Source organism: Cydia pomonella, chromosome 12, assembly GCF_033807575.1.
Source record: "Cydia pomonella isolate Wapato2018A chromosome 12, ilCydPomo1, whole genome shotgun sequence".
Lineage (NCBI taxonomy): Eukaryota > Metazoa > Arthropoda > Insecta > Lepidoptera > Tortricidae > Cydia > Cydia pomonella.
Genome location: NC_084714.1, coordinates 2118012 through 2136391, shown reverse-complemented (window position 1 = coordinate 2136391; position 18380 = coordinate 2118012).

Sequence of the window (18380 nt, the reverse complement as noted above, 5' to 3'; positions counted from 1 at the left end):
GAATAACAAAGGTCGTTTTGTGCAAGTGTGTTGAAAGATAAATAGCAATCATAGGCGAAAGTACCTAAGTTTTTTATGTCAACAATTTGTGCGAAATTTAATCCGTCCATTGTTCTTAATCGGCACTAGAAAAAATTACCAATTTAAAAATGTACTGTTCCCAATGTCCCGCAGTGCACCGATCTGTCAGCAACTTTGCCCATGCATCGCCGGAAGACGAATGAGTGAAGTTCGCCGCAAAAAGTGCAGCAAACATTACCGCTCCGGCGGGCCTTCGGGCCTTCGGGCCTTCAAGACTAAAGGGCTTTATTAAAACTTTCATTGTCGTAAAAACTACTCAGAACGTTTTGTATTTCACGGTGAAAAACAATCGTCCTGCTCGCCTATTGGAAAACGGCCATCGTAGGTTTTTTTTTATAAGTACTACGTCGGTGGCAAACAAGCATACGGCCCGCCTGATGGTAAGCAGTCTCCGTAGCCTATGTACACCTGCACCTCCAGAGGAGTTACATGCATGTTTACGACCCTAACCCCCCCCGTCGTTGAGCTCTGGCAACCTTACTCACCGGCAGGAACACAACACTATGAGTAGGGTAATATAAGTATAAGTGTGCCCCAGTTGGGCTCTGCTCTAGATCTGGAATGATCATGAGATTATGATCACTTGGAACTTATATTTTATACTGTGTAAAACTAGTGTCACATCCTTCCAATTGTACTCGAACATCGTAGCCTATAGACACTTGCGGGCTCAGAGATTTCACGAGCGCGTTGCTAGTAAAGAGATTCTCTGTGATAACAGTAACAAACAGATGGAAGACGAATGAGTTAAGTTCGCTGCAAAAAGTGCAGCAAACATTACCGCTCCGGCGGGCCTTTGGGCCTTCAAGACTAAAGGGCTTTATTATTATTCATTGTCATAAAAGGTGATTTTTCTGCTTGTTCGCCTCCTAAATCATATCAATCAGTCAGTTTATTTTGCAATAAAAAGGGTTGGTTAACAGGTATTATGACAATATTCTCATGTACACTCCTTAATTAAAAAATACTTCATCCGTTTCACATGTTAAAGTTACAGGTAACACCAATACCTATTTTCTTTGTGTCGGAGGTTATATTGAATCGTCGTTCCTCAATGAAAAATCAAAAAAAAAAACATTGTTTTTTTCGTAGTAGATATTATACCCCATTTCATTTATCATGGCATGATTCCATTTGAGACGGTCATTAGGCGTAAACAATACAATTAGTGACAACAAAATAAATAAACAAATAAAATAAATATTATAGGACATTATTACACAAATTGACTAAGTCCCACAGTAAACTCAATACTTATAGGCTTGTGTTGAGGGTACTTAGACAACGATATATATAATTTATAAATATTTATAAATACTTAAATACATATAAAACACCCATGACTCAGGAACAAATATCCATGCTCATCACACGAATAAATGCCCTTACCAGGATTTGAACCCGGGACCATCAGCTTCGTAGGCAGGGCAAAAGATACCCGGCAAGCTTTTTTTGTGGCGTCGTGTCTTACATGTCACTGTCCAGTATCGATCCTTTTCTGTTATTATTTGACCACACGCTGACTTTGAAGAATAGAGCTCGTAAAGCAATTGTTAAACAATAGATCAACTTTGTGCAGTTTCAAATGGAATCCCGCCATGGTAAATGAAATGGGGTATACAATAGGCGAGTGCCCCGTACAAAAATATATCACCCGACCATGTAACATATGTATATATACATATATATCATTGCCATGTAAACCACAGTTTTACTTCACAGCATTTTACACAGGCGCCTTTACAAAAAGAACAATTAACAAAATTAACGTCCTCCATCCAATATGCACGAGCATATGCACATGCAGTTACGTATGCTGCAGTAACACAGGAAATAAATTGAGGAAAGCTCATCACAAATTCAATTGGGCTTCATTTGCTTTATTTCCGAGAGCCAATCAATTGCCGAAAAAAAATGGCAAGAGGTGAACGCGAACGGGAAGCATGGGACCCGTACCTAAATATAATAGTAAAATGGGGTACTTTAACAGTTTTAAAATGGCCAAAATTAGCATGATTGTTATTTTCTCGAACTGAAATAGTTCGTGTAACGTGTGTGTGTTAGATTACTATGAATTTATTTACCTTAAACAAATAAACCCGCATAAAAAAGGTATGGTTTAAAAACTGATATCAAAGTAAACGGAGAACGTTCTCGAAAACGGCACAACTCTTAAAAGAGCTCGTAATTATGAGTTTATAAAACACTCTTTTTTAATACTACGTCGGTGGCAAACAAGCATACAGCTCGCCTGATGGTAAGCAGTCTCCGTAGCTTATGGTCGTCTGCAACTCCAGAGGTGTTACATGCTCGTTGCCGACCCTAACACTCCGCACCCTCGTTGAGCTCTGGCAACCTTACTCACCGGCAGGAACACAACACTACGAGTAGGGTCTAGTGTTATTTGGCTGCGGTTTTCTGTAAGGTGGAGGTACTTATCCCAGTTGGGCTCTGCTCTAGATCTGGAATGACATCCGCTGTGCTGTGCCCTACCACACAAAGTGAAATGACATTCACAGTGCCCATACCTCTCTTTAAAAAAAAAGTATACAACTTAGAATAAAATGATCCAGACACTGCCTACAGACCCCTGCCCGGGCTATATTCGAACTTTGGGCTTAATCTGAAAAATCAACACGCGTCCAATAATGTCTGTCACTCGATCGAGGGCTAATTGGCGAGACTATTATAATTGACAGACTCAAAGACAACATTTACTGTCATTTACCTACTGCATATATGACGTAATTTAAACATTCACCAAAGCAAATAGTGTAATTATTGCAAGTCGAATAGTAAAGGCGTAGAATAATAGTTATTTGTTTTATAAGGGGCCAAAGTTTGATATTTCTGCGAGTCCTTATTTTGAGTCCTGTGCAGGCGGAAGATCCTATAATACTTAGAAACTTGAGCGTAGTAAGGGACTCAAAATAAGCACTCGAAGAAATAAAATAGCTTTGATCTCGTGTAGTACACAAAACTTTTCACGACAGCGGTGAGAACATTAAAAAAAGTTGAATTTTTTTAATCCGTCTCTATTTCACTCGTTTTTAGGGTTCCCTAGCCAAATGGCAAAAAACGGAACCCTTATAGATTCGTCATGTCCGTCTGTCTGTCCGGTTCTGTCACAGCCACTTTTTTCCGAAACTATAAGAGCTATACTGTTCAAACTTAGTAAGTGGATGTATTCTACCGCCGAACCGCATTAAGATGTTCACACAAAAATAGAAAAAAAACAATAAATTTTGGGGGTTCCCCATACTTAGAACTGAAACTCAAAAATATTTTTTCATCAAACCCATACGTGTGGGGTATCTATGGATAGGTCTTCAAAAATGATATTGAGGTTTCTAATATCATTTTTTTCTAAAATGAATAGTTTGCGCGAGAGACACTTCCAAAGTGGTAAAATGTGTGTCCCCCCCCCCCCGTAACTTCTAAAATAACAGAATGAAAAAACTAAAAAAAAAAAAATGATATACATTGTCATGCAAACTTCCACCGAAAATTGGTTCGAACGAGATCTAGTAAGTAGTTTTTTTTTTAATACGTCATAAAATTTAAAAAAAAAAATTTTTTTCATCAAACCCATACGTGTGGGGTACCTATGGATAGGTCTTTAAAAATAATATTTAGGTTCCTAATATAATTTTTTTCTTAACTGAATAGTTTGCGCGAGAGACACTTCCAAAGTGGTAAAATGTGTGTCCAAAGTGGTAAAATGTTGAACAAGATCTAGTAAGTAGATTTTTTTAATACGTCTTAAATGGTACGGAACCCTTCATGCGCGAGTCCGACTCGCACTTGGCCGCTTTTATATATTTTAATACCACGACGGTGGCAAACAGTACGGCCCGATATATTATGAATCAAATAATTTGGTATCGATATCAGTATCTCTCGAGTAAACATTCAAATAAACACTAGCACAGCACGGCTAGCACATGATGGGCGCGAAAGTCGACAGGCGAGAAAACGCCGCGACATAGAGCTTTCTCGCGAGTAGGAGCGTGACAACGTGCTGTCTCGCGGACGAACGTCAAAGCGACAAATTTTTGTCGGTTGACAGTTCCACGCGGGATACTCTCGAAACTCGTAGAGAAAAAATATCCCGCATTTCAACGTCAATATGAGACAAATAGTGCACCGATTAGTTTAATTTTTAAGTAGTTTTATTTTATGGCTAGTTTCGTTTTAATTTTAATAATATAAATTTTAGAGTACGTTGGTTAATCCATCGAGACCCTGAGACAAATTGTCTTCGAGACTTGAAGGTTGCGAGAAGCACATTTCGTTGAAGTTATGTTGACTTTGGTCCTTAAAGAAAGTAAGTTTTATATATTTTTGAATTTATTTTATATAACAGCACTTTTCTGTTTAAGTATACAAGCTGAATTTCATGATTTGTGCGTTAGCTAGGTAGGAAGGTACATTCAGCCCTCAAATAACTAGTGACTGTTCGGTCACCAGGCAACATATCTAGAGCAAAATGAGTCTGACAGCAGCAGTGAAAGTGTTATTTTAAACGTCAAACTTTTATGAAATTATGACGTTTACTTAACACTTGCACATGCTGGGCTATCAATATCGCTGCCCACTTAGCTTAATCTGACTCTATTCTCCTCTTTTTCTACATAGGTAACTAAAAATTAATCGTTACACAAAAGTGGAGGTTTAAAAGAATCGGTTCAAGTGATCCGACGCAAGCCCGGCACTGAACCCGCGACCATTTGTTAAGCATCCGTCCGCCACAAACAGGGATTAATGCATCATGCAGCCAGGGAGGGTTTGAGGCATAAGCTACTAGCTCTTGAAAATATACATACAATTACGTTTCCTAAGGAAAATAAGTTAGGTATATAAGTTTTAAGGACAGTTAAAAATACAAGCTACAGTACCTTGGTCATATCATCCGAAACGAGAAGTAAGAACTCCTTCAACTAATTATCCAACGGCCCTAATCGAAGAATGATTAAGACACGTTTAAGATCTTGGAAAGATCTTTAAAAGATCGATAACTAAACCACATGTCAAAATTGACGTTGATTTCGATTCCGCAGTGATCCCAATAGATCTATCTACGATATTTCTAACGTCAAAGTGACATTGGTTGCCCGAATCGAGCTGCTTTTGTCAATAACGACATACAAACGATATCTAAATGAGAAATTATCTTCGAATCGGGCCGCAAGATCCAAGGGAAAAGATCATCCGGACGAAGACATAACTCATGGTTTAAAAATCTTCGAACATGGTTTAAACAGAGCTCACGTTCATTATTTCGCGCGGCTGTGTCTAAAGTCCGTATAGCCCGCATGATAGCCGACCTCCGGTAGGAGATGGCGCTGGAAGAAGAAGAAGGAAATTAATAAATACCGCTTTTCAACAGATTCTTGTTCAGGTTCGCCACTGTACAAGGTAGTTCATACTAAGAATGTACCTACATACCAACATAAGGTAAGCGACTAGGTGCCTTACCATGCTCTGCGGGCGACTTATACCTCCTATTAGAGAGCATTCTGGTTTAGCGAGAGAGTTGGCCCTGACATCGAAAAGCTTTTTCACACTTAATTATTTAAAAGTTAGTGTACAATATTATACAATCGTTATATAATAGAGAGCTTTTCAGCCTAGTACCGTGTTTAGGCCACGCTTGCTAAGTTGCCTAAGTAAGGTACGAGATTGAAGAGCTTGATTATATCACTATTGTATACAATACTTTTTCTACGAGTCATCTAAAAAAAAACATTTTTACTATAAAACCTAAATAATTAATGAAAATTGGTAAATACCAAAAAAAAATATTATAGTTAAGTTGGGAGCCCATACGAGAACTACGCAATTATAGTTTGGTATACGAAATCTTCATACAATTATTACAGTCGACAAGCAGAAAAAAATAAGTGTAGTTCTCTTATATTCTTGCATGGAAATTAACTCAAATGGCGCATCTGAGGCTAAACACTATTAAAGTGTAATTTGATATTCGCTCATGTAAACATTCAATATATTTATAAATGACAAATAAAGTAAATTGTAGTTCTCTTATGAGGTAAGCTGCGCTGCAACCCCAGAGCGCGGTCGTGAAGTAAATGGATTACAGTCGCGTTCGTCATATCTATAAGGTACTCTCATTACAATTTCCTTTACGTATCCAATATGATACTCAATCTAAGCTATCTCTGCGCTGACTTAGCAGCGACAATATGTGGTTTATGGTAGCATTGCTACACTCTGCCGTTCGTCAAGTCAGTACAGAGTTAGTATAGATGGTCTCCTATGTTCTTGCATGAAAATTAACTCAAATGGCGCATCTGTGACTAAACACTGTTAAAGTGTAATTTGATATTCGCTCTTTACTCTTAAAATCTTTATAAATGACATATAAAGTAAATAGTAGTTCTTTTATGACTTAAGCTCTGCTGCAACCCCAAAGCGCGGTCGTGAAGTAGATGGATTACATTTACAGTCGCGTTCCCAATATGATACTCCGTCTCTAGTACCCAATATGATACTCCGTCTAAGCTATCTCTGCACCGACTTGGCAGCGACAAAATGTAGTTTATGGTGCGCTCCAAGTGCCTGAGCCGCCATATCTTCTAGGGCACTCGATCATACGGCTAGGCTAGGCTAGGTGCCTTTGACCATTCTCTCGGGGCGAGCAGTACTTACACCTAAGTGTCGGATAACTTAAGCATTCTGATTTAGCGAGAAAGATGGTCCTGCCATCGAAAAGTTATTTCACACTTAATTATATAAAAGTTACTGTAAAATTAAATAAATAGTAGTTCTCTCATGACTTAAGCTCCGCTGCAACCCCAGAGCGCGGTCGTGAAGTAGATGGATTACAGTCGCGTTCCGTCGTATCTATAAGGCACTCTCATTAAAATATCCTCTACGTATCCAATATGATAACGTTCCACGGAAATTAGTTCAATATCGCGCTTGAGGTTAAAACTTTAATAGTGCTTTATATAACCGTTGTATAAGAGAGGTCATAATACGATTGTACTGTGTACAGTTTGCATCGTAAAATATACATAAATAAATAAAAAGCTTTATTTGTCCATGCAAAAAAAACTAATAATTCTATAGTGCGTTAACATACGATTTAACTTGAATAATATAAATTAATACTTATTGAATATTTATGCACTGGTAAATTTAACATAATTGGAATGAATTATATTTAATTATAATTAATTTCTTTTCAATTATTCGTATTTAGATTGATCGTAAAATATAGTGAGCTGCAAAATTGCATGGACACATTATGAATAGATTTCATACATAAAGTGGCTATGCTTTTGCAGCTCGGTATACCTATAGGAGGTAGCGTTATGGCATCTGTAGGCTTAGTTATACAACTTCGCATAGATATTAATGCATAATCTTGGCGTTTTACCATCGTTAACCACGTTAAATCTTTTGAGCATAACCGCCTCAATAGATTGGATGCCAAACTCCAACAACGCAAAGACTGGCCGAAGCCCTCCTACGCGTATGTGTACTATGCATCTGGCCAACTCTATTGTAACGCCCGCAAAAGGGTCTTTAAGACCAACGGCCCGATTCGAATAATGAGATACGATAACGATAAGTTCTGGTTTAGATAAGTTCTTATTTAGATATCGTTTGTATGTCGTATAATTGACAGAAGCAGTTCGATTCGGGCAACCAATGTCACTTTGACGTTAGAAATATCGTAGATAGATCTTATTGGAATCACAGCGGAATCGAAATAAACGGCAACTTTTGACATGTCGTCTAATTATCGATCTTTTAAAGCCACATTAGAGCCCATAACAGGCAAACTCCATAATTTGCCGGGGTCGCCGTCATCGAAATCGATGAGGAGGACTATATATATGATACATACCTACACGATTTTGACTTTCCTGCAGCAATGCATTACTGGAATAGTATTGCAGCGACATTACTGCCGACTGGATTGCTGCCGCAATTTTCCGTATTAGCGGTGTCGACTGAGATGGTTTTGATACGTAAAGAGAAGACCTGGGCAGCTACCGGGAAAATCGAAATTCGTCAATTGCGGGCATTTTTCTCTGTCACTCTAATTACGTTTTACTAAGAGTAAAAGAGAAAGATCTCCGCAATTTGCGAATTTCGGTTTTCGTGGTTGGCCCCCTGATCACATTCGGAATGTTGCTATGGGTCTGAACATCGCTGGGTCCCGAAGAGGACCCAAGATTAGATGGGCAGATACCATAGCAAAAGATATAAGTGCCTGCGACGTTACGGTGGACGACACCTCCGATCGCGCGAAGTGCAAAGACAAGGAAAGTAGACCCCACAATCAGATGGGAATAATAATGCTTATGACAGAGAGAGAGAGAGAGAGAGCAGTCACTTCATAACAAGTTAACAACTCAGTAAATGTTAAAATAAAAGCTTTTAAAATAACTCACAATAAGTATATGTACATGTAAATTGCACATGTATCATATTGTGCATTTGCTCCATCAGTAGTTTATATAAAAGTGTCGTAAGTCAAAGCCCGTCTCTTTCTTATTCACTAATTATTCACGTTCGCTATTCTGTAAGTGTACACACCTATCAAGCTAAAATAAATCGAGTTCATATCAAGAAATTGTCTTTCGTGTTCCACATTACTATCAAGATACCCATCAAATAAATGTTAGCAAGTTGTTAGCAAGTACTCTAGCTCTACTTAATATTAATTTCGTTGACAATGGCAAACATTCTCAGGCTAATAAGTAATTATGATTCAATACACTTATTAATACCATATGACGCCAACTGAACGCAAACCAATTGCTGATCACAAAAACCATGCAAGCAAGATTGCACTCTCCATTAACACTTGCTTCGTACATTTAATTCAGTTATTTTCCACAATCAATATTAAACCCTTCCGCTTTAAGAATAAAGTTGAATATTCAACGGCAGAATTGGAAGTTAAGTCGTTTCGAAAACTAAAAAATGCTGAATCATTTCACTGTCAAACAAAGCGAGGCGCTTAAGAACTTCGATAGGAGTTACTTTAAAAGAATCATATCAGCTTCTCGCGCTATTTCAAAATTGAACCTTACGTTTGTAGTATAAAGTTAACTTTGCATTGGCGTTTTAAAGTTAGATATGAGTAAGCAAGAGTAAGACACAATAGTTTTCTTTGTGAGTGAAAGAGAGGAGTGTAGTTCGGCAGCTGGGTCTGGTCTAATGCACGATGTCTGGCCGGTGACGAAGATGGATGGGTCTGCTTAGCGCTTGAGAAGGAATTAAAAAGAAAATTGTTTCGAACATAGTCTCTGGTCTCAAATGTTTGACTTGATTTTGTTTAATGAGATTCTGGAATGAACAATGAGCATTTATAACTTTAAAGATGACATTTGAATTTCAACTACCGTCTGCTGGAAATAATAAAATTGCACCTTTTACTTAAGCAGGCGTCCGGATTTATCCCATAGCTCAGTATTTAGTCCATCACTTTCACCGAATAGCCCAGTTCATTTTAGATTCCATCAAGTCTCAATAGTCTTTACATCCTGGCGGGTGCTGCCTCTGCGAGCGTCCCATGACACACTCTTATATCTCATTAAAGTGTCAAAATGACCTCTACATGTTGGCTCCGCGCACGCCTAATAAATGTCCGGAACACCATTGTACCGTGATGGGTAAAGACATACAAAAATAAATAATATGGGAATTGTCCTATACACAAATCGACCTAGCTCTACAGTAAGCTCAGTAAGGCTTGTGTTGTGGGTATATATTCGTATATACACGGTACGGTACCCGTGAGCATTGCGAGGGATTTTATCAGTATATTCGTGATCATATTTAAAGACTAAAATGTACTGTAAACTTTTTTGGAATTCACCTAATTTCAGAGTTAAAGCCGCTTACAAAAAAAAACATTGATGGTGATGTTGCCACTATGGGACCTAGTCCAAATATTCTTATTCATAGATGTCAAATAGTGACAAGTAAAACTTTGCAACAAATAGGTTTTACAAAAAAAAGTTCAAATTCTTTTTGAGTTACAGTTTTACATTGTATGTACGACATATAAAAAATCGAAAGAAAATAAACAAAAAAATGTTTTTTTTTTGCAATTCTACTAAAGTCATATAACATTTTTTCTTTCTTTTACCCTCAGAAATGCGGTTTTAACTCTCTTGGGCTCCTCGTAGGCACTTCGTATAACAGTCATAACAGATAGATATAGCTAAATACTTAAATACATAGAAAACATTCTTAACTCAGGAACAAACATCTGGGATGAACACGCAAATAAATGCCCTTACCAGGATTCAAACCCTGGACTCTGGCTTCGTAGACAGGGTCACTACCAATGATAGGAGGCCGTTTTGAGTTCTCCATTCTCCGTAATACTCCGTAATATAATAGGTAATTTCTGAGCAATTTCTCCATTACTAAGATAGAATCTCGATCCTCGTAATTATAATGTAAGAATAAGAAATGAACATTATTTTCAGGGTTCCGTACTCATAGGGCAACAACATCAGCATGTTGTTGAGGCTGCCGAGACATTGCAGTGCATCCCATATGTTTGCGCAGGCGCGTACAGATGACGAAAAAGTGGCGAAAAAGAGTTGGATCACTGCTGAAACGTATGCGGGGCAGCAGCCCCGAGCGTTGGCGGACCGCCTCGACTCTTCTCTTACTCGTTACTGGGTTGAAGTGGTGATTGGCAGGCCAAGTAGAGCAGATTGTTTGCCTGCTTGTCCCTGTCAATTGAAAACATATAACTGTTATATATATGTATATAGTGTTATATATTTAGTATTTTTTTTGTATTGTTCAACTAACATAGTTATTAAGATACTCTGTGACTGTAAGCTATGGATCAACTTGGTAAATTTTATTAATTATAGCCAAAAAAATAGTGTTTTTTTTTTTACATTGTTATTTGATCATGTTCAAATTCAGAAACAAGGTTTATCAGACTGCCCCCCCCCCCCTTTCCCCCTTAGGGAATAAAATTTGTAACTAAATTTGTATTTGTTTACTAGGTCGTGAAGTAAAAAAGCGCTTTGAAACCCACTTTTTACGTGGTCACTATTAGGGCAGGCATAGACCCGCGGAACCCTGCAGTGTTCCGGAGGCGTAGAAACGGAAAGTGGCCGGCGCAAGGACGCCCGGTGTCCCTCGCGACTTGTAGCGCAAGTCACGAGTGGCAGCGGCTAATGACTTGTGATCCTAGAGAATTATAAAATACTAGCTTATGACTTAAATCGACCGGGATATAAACCGTGAACACCTTTTATATTGTTTTTTATTAAGCTCCCGATATTTCGACGCAGCTACATGCATCTTGTTCACGGCTACAACCCGTACCCATACGGGTACCACCCGTAGCCGTACGGATATCGGATCGTACGGACCGTACGGGCGTCGAAATATCGGGAGCTCAATAAAAACAATATAAAAGGTAATCTCAGTTTATATCCCGCGGGGACGTTGTTAAATAAATAAATAATTGAAGAAATATGCTTATACCGTATTTTTACTACTAACAAGTTAACAAATTTATTACGAAGTTCACAATTACAATATACATAATGGATATATGCAGATGATTACTATAACTAGCTTATATCTAAAATAGGCCCTTGAGGCATTGTACCAAGGATGCTGGCGGCATTTCCTCGTTGTATCGCAATACTGATACGTTGTGCGAGGAAGCCGCCAGCTCTTCGGTCACCAGTTACGTCAACCAGACGTTTCGCGATTTCTCCAAAAAACTTGTGCACGCTGGGACCCCATGGACCTAGAGTTTCAACGCCAAATGGTACAAAATGGTACTCTCTACCGAGGCTCTTATATTTATTACGTTGTTACTACTTAAATGTTATATAGAAGTGTCATTCACGAAGACGCGTGCCTTGATATTATCATGCCATTAAAGGTTAAATTTGACAAACTTTATGTGCCAAACTTCCAAAAAACGTCTACAAATAGTTTACGTGACAGACTCCATATAAAAATGAACTTTCATGCCATATGGGAACCATCATCATCGTCATTCGACGCGAGAGGTTAGGCTCTAAGTTCTTCACTTGGACCGCCTCTCACGTTCAGGTTCTATAAGATTTGTGGCGTGCAGGGGTGTTTTTCCCACTGCTCACCGCCCATATCTTCGAAAGCTCATTCAAACCAGTATAAAAAAAGTTTAGTTACAGATGAGAAATTCCGGAAAACTTCCTTAAAGTTGGATATTGTCTCAGAAATTTCAGGAGAAAATCGGGGAAATTACTATACTGGAAATGAGAATTTTCAATCTCCATACATAAATGTATCGATATTGTATCATTCCTCGCGTTGTCCCGGCATTTTTCCACGGCTCATAGGAGCTTGGGGTCCGCTTGGCAACTAATCACAAGAATTGGCGTAAACACTAGTTTTTATGAAAGCGACTGCCATCTAACCTTCCAACCTATAGGGTAAACTAGGACTTATTGGGATTAGTCCGGTTTCCTCACGATGTTTTTTCACCGAAAAACGACTGGGATCAAATGATATTTCGTACATAAATTCCGAAAAACTCATTGGTACGAGCCGGGGTTTGAAGCCGCGAGCTCCAGATTACAAGTCGCACGCTCGTACCGCTAGGCCACCAGCGTTTGAAATTTTCAATTGTATATTAAATAAATAAATATTATAGGACATTATTACACAAATTGACTAAGTACCACAGTAAACTCAATAATGCTTGTGTTTAGACCCTCGTACTTAGACAACGATATATAAATATTTATAAATACTTAAATACATAGAAACACCCATGACTCAGGAACAAATATCCATGCTCATCACACAAATACATACCCTTACCAGGATTTGAACCCGGGACCATCAGCTTCGTAGGCAGGGTCACTACCCACTAGGCCAAACCGGTCGTCAGATAGATAGATATTATTCGTGATTATTAATGACAGATGGACCAAAATAGCCACTAGCTGGCATCTCCAGAGTAGTCGTGGCAGAGGCAGACCGAGAAAAAAATGGCGGGACGACTTGGATGCGTTTCAGCGAGACTGGCGGGATCACCACAGGGAGGATTGGAAAGTGAGAGGGGAGGTCACACAAATAGGCTAGTAAAAAAAACTAATTATTCGTGGTTTTGGAATATTTCCAGCCGCACACTGGTTTTAAAAAGTTCGTCTCACCAGTATTCTGTAAGCGTTTGCAACACAGAGCAGACGCAGCGAGTTCGTTTGCATGCATTCTTCTCTAAACTAGTTTCGTACGAAAGTGACTAACTAAATATTTCAACGTGGGATCCTTGAAAATAGGTTAAGTAATGGTTGTGTGTGTCGGGTCGGGGTGTGAAATGGTGCGTGTTTTGTATTTATTTATTTTTTTATTTTATACTACGTCGGTGGCAAACAAGCATACGGCCTGCCTGATGGGAAGCAGTATCCGTAGCCTATGTACACCTGCATCTCCAGAGGAGTTACATGCGCGTTGCCGACCCTAACCCCTTCCCGCCCCTCGTTGAGCTCTGGCAACCTTACTCACCGGCAGGAACACAACAGTATGAATAGGGTCTAGTGTTATTTGGCTGCGATTTTCTGTAAGGTGGAGGTACTTCCCCAGTTGGGCTCTGCTCTAGATCTAGAATGACATCCGCTGTGCTGTGCCCTACCACACAAAGCGAGATGACATTCACAATGCCCATACCTCTCTTGTGGAAGGAGTTTAAAGACGTACCCGGGTCCAGAGGGTCTATGAATACGGCAAAAACAGAAAGGATTATGATTTTAGCATCAACAGTAGCTGACCTCGCGTTTTCCCGGCATTTTGTCACGGCTCATGGGAGCCTGGGGTCCGCTTGACAACTAATTCTCAGAACTGGAGTAGACCCTAGTTTTTATGAAAGCGACTGCCATCTGACCTTCCAACCCAGAGGGTAAACTAGGCCTTATTGGGATTAGTCCGGTTTCCTCACGATGTTTTACTTCACCGAAAAGCGACCGGTAATTAGTACATTACGATATAAGTGCGATAAATAGGAAATTCGAAACGAGTGGCGATAAATTAAAACACGACCGAAGAGAGTGTTTTAAATCGACACGAGTTGCGAATTATCATTTCCACATGTATCGTACAACGTTTTACAGTACATATGGCCCTTTAAATTTTTGACATAGTTACATAATGTGCTAATTATCGCACTAGTGCGGTAGAGTAGCACTATATGTACTGTAAATGATATTTCGTACGTAAGTTCCTAAAAACTCATTGGTACGAGCCGGGGTTTGAACCCGCGACCTCCGGATTGCAAGTACTTCTGTATATGAAGTAGTTACTTATCTACATCTATTCCGTGGTAACTGATAGAGCCGGTAGCCAATAAATGTGCTTTTGGTAGACGTTGACGATGTAATTACCGTGTGTAGTGGCTAGAATAATATGGATAATACTTATTTAATATAATTGGCGAGATCAAAGCCACACGACTCCGCTGGCTCGGTCACCTAGAGAGGATGGGAGAGGATCGTGCTGTGAGAAAAGCGTATGTGGGGCACCCGGGTGGAAAACGTCCGTCTGGGCGTCCCAGATACCGCTGGAGTGACGAATTCCTAAAAGACCTGTTCGCCCTCGGAATACCCAACTGGCGTGAAGTGGCGCAGGATAGGGCAGAGTGGCGCTCTCTTGTGTCAGAGGCCAAGATCCTGTTTGGGTCACTGAGCCAGTGAAGAAGAAGAAGATTCAACTTCAACATTTATTCAGCAAATAGGCCACAAGGGCACTTTTACACGTCAACATGGAATTTACATAATTACAAGAAAAATCAAACACATCAACAATAATAAAATACAATTAACTGAAAATATTAATGCAAACTAAACTATTATTATTACTTAGAGATGTGTAAAGCACGTATAAAGTCTCTAAATGTCGAATTATAAAAGAAAACTAAAATAATAATTATAAAAAACACAAACAGATACAAAAAAAATCTAAAATTATTTAGAGGTGTATATAGGTCTAAGGGTAAGAAGTATATGATTATATAGTTTACCGCACTAGTGCGCAAATTAGCATATTACGTTACTGTGTCAAACATTTAAAGGGCCATATCTATTCAATTTGTCAATTTGTCAGTTTGTGTAATAATGTCCTATAATATTTATTTAATATTTATTTATTTATTTATATCTACTGTAAAACGTTGTACGATATATGTGCGAATAGATAATTCGCAACTCGTGTCGATTTAAAACACTCCCTTCGGTCGTGTTTTAATTTATCTCCACTCGTTTCGAATTTCCTATTTTTCGCACGTGTATCGTAATGTACTATTATCAAATTATAGAGATGTGTAGGGTCTCCATCTAACATGGTGGAGATGGCAGTCACGAGGACTAGGGGGCCTACACACTGTTCATACCCTTGTCGACTTATCTATTATCTCAGTGTTCAGTATATATATACATATTTATTAATTAAAACATGTAACACACACATACCCTCATTTTATTTAATGTACATCTGTTGTGACCTGGGTTCCGGCAGAAAACCAGTGTTTTACTCGAAAGAGTGAAGAGTATCACTGAGCCGTGACCCTTTTGTCCTGCTGCAACGCACACAGTATGTAGGTAGGTACTTTTATTTTATTTTATTGTTTATTAATTATTCCTATTTTGTTGTCTCAATTTTCTTTTGTGCCGTTTTTGTTTTGTTCCTGTAATAATTGTGTTCTTTATGATGATTTAAACTTATTGTGTGTTATTGCAGCTGCCAAATAATTGATTTATCTATCTATCTATCATAAAAGAAACATACGAGAACCGAATGAGGATTATGATTTGAGGTTTCTTTCTTCCTCGCGTTTTCCCGGCATTTTGCCACGATTCATGAGAGCCTGGGGTCCGCTTGGCAACTAATCCCAAGATTTGGCGTAGGCACTAGTTTTTACGAAAGCGACTGCCATCTGACCTTCCAACCCAGAGGGTAAACTAGGCCTTGTTAGGATTAGTCCGGTTTCCTCACGATGTTTTCCTTCACCGAAAAGCGACTGGTAAATATCAAATGATATTTCGTACATAAGTTCCGAAAAACTCATTGGTACGAGCCGCGGTTTGAACCCGATTGCAAGTCCCACGCTCTTACCGCTAGGCCACCAGCGCTTCTTGATTTGAGCTTTCCACCAGTGTCTACTTTGAAGAATATTTGGAGCCCAAGTTTTGGTTTGGTACTTTTTGTATGTTCAGGTAGGGTAAGAGAAACGTAGTTTTTTTGCTCAGGGCAAGAAAAACTGTAGTTAAGTCCTGTAGGAAAGTCCTAGGAAAGTATTTTTAAGTTTATTTTATTTATGCATTAGTAGTTCATCATTTCATTTTTAATATATTTAAATATCTGTACCTGTTCATTTTCCGTACAATATTCATCAATTTATTTTTAACATCTGAGCGCTTCTTTTTTTGCCACTTTTTTATGTGACCTTTTTTGCCACTTTTGTGTTATTTCTAGTCACGATCGGGAGCTCTTTTCATGCTTAAGGAGAAAAAAGGTGTCCCAAACTTTGCATACATTTTCCAAACTTTCCTTTTTTGTCAGCTTTTTGTTGTTTTTGTTTTTGGTATATGGGGAAATGGTAACACAATAGGAAAAAACTCTGGGACATTTTTTTATCCCATAAGGATCCAAAGAGCTCGAGATTTTGAGTAGAAAAAATATAAAATTCATAAAAAAATACAAAATTAATGAAAGTGGCATTTTTTAAAGAATCGCTTATCTAAGTATCTGTACAATTTAATATTTTGAAGAAAATAAAATGTTTTCGTGTCGTATCCACACTAAGCGAGCACTTGTCTTGATCGCACACTATTTATTTACAGATGTGAGAGAGCTAAGTACGTGCACACTCGCTGGGGGCACTGGCAGTAGATTGATAGGTAATTCAACAACTCGTAGTTTACGAGAAGTCGGTTTCATAAAATAATAGTAAAAAATAAGGTTTTTATCATTTTTTATTAATTCCCACGGTATTTTTTTTTTTATGTAATAGGCTGCAAACGAGCAGACGAGCCGCCTGATGGGAAGCAGTCATCGCCGCCCATAGACATAAGCAACATCGGAGGAGCCACTTATGCGTTGCCAACCTTTGAGAACCCAAAAAACCTGCTTCTTGAAGAACCCCATGTCATAGCGCAAGGGAAACACCTCAGAAGGTAGCTCATTCCACAACTTGCACGTAAATATTGTCTTTTTTTTAATTTATTTTAAAAAATACTTATGGCTAGGCATACAAAAGTTTCGCCAAACTGAAGAAAGAAATTATACAAAGTTTTTTCGACATCCTGCAAGCACTTAATTAAAGAGACAGCATTAGCTAAGCGAGGTTTTAGAATTAGCTAAGCGTGCACTTTTCATATTCGTATGTTTCATGTTTGTTAGACAACATCAGGATTTTTTGGTGCATTTCATGAAACTGGTGAAAATATAGTGCAGATTACAATTTTACAGTTCATGAATTAAGACCAGCCTGGGTCTTTTTTGGGCAAATTACTAGTTAATAGAGACGGTTAAAAGTTAGAGAGAGGCATACTCCAGTCCAGTCTAAGCGAACTCTGCGCTGTTTTTAACATGATAAGGTGTAGAGAATATAGAGATACCATGCATAATAAACGTCATATTATCTTAGTCATTTTGATCAGAAAACAAGCAAATACATAATTGTAAAGCTTGGTCTGACTCTATTTAACCCCTTAAAGGGATAAGTTCGCCTTTGTACTAATGATTAGTGTTTTTGTTTCCTGTTTCGTTTTCATTTTTGTACAATAAAGTGTTTTATTTTAATACTACGTCAGTGGCAAACAAGCATACGGCCCGCCTGATGGTAAGCAATCTCCGTAGCCTATGTACGTTTGCAACTCTAGAGGAATTACATGCGCGTTGCCAACCCTAACACTCCGCACCTTTATTGAGCTTTGGCAATCTTACTCACCGGCAGGAACACAACACTATGAGTAGGGTCTAGTGTTATTTGGCTGCGGTTTTCTGTAAGGTGGAGGTACTTCCGCAGTTGGGCTCCGCTCTAGATCTGGAAAGAGATCCGCTGTGCTGTGCCCTACCACACAAAGGGAGATGGCATTCATCGTTTTTACTAAGGTCTGTTTTTTTATTCCGTAGACTAAAATGACGTTTCATATGTAAGACATGACATTTCTTAATACCACATTAAATGTCATTTTAGACTACGGAATAAAAAAACAGAATATAGGTACTACTAATTTCAGCTATTTAACCATAACCTCGTGCCCTTGTGCCGTACTCTCAGTCCA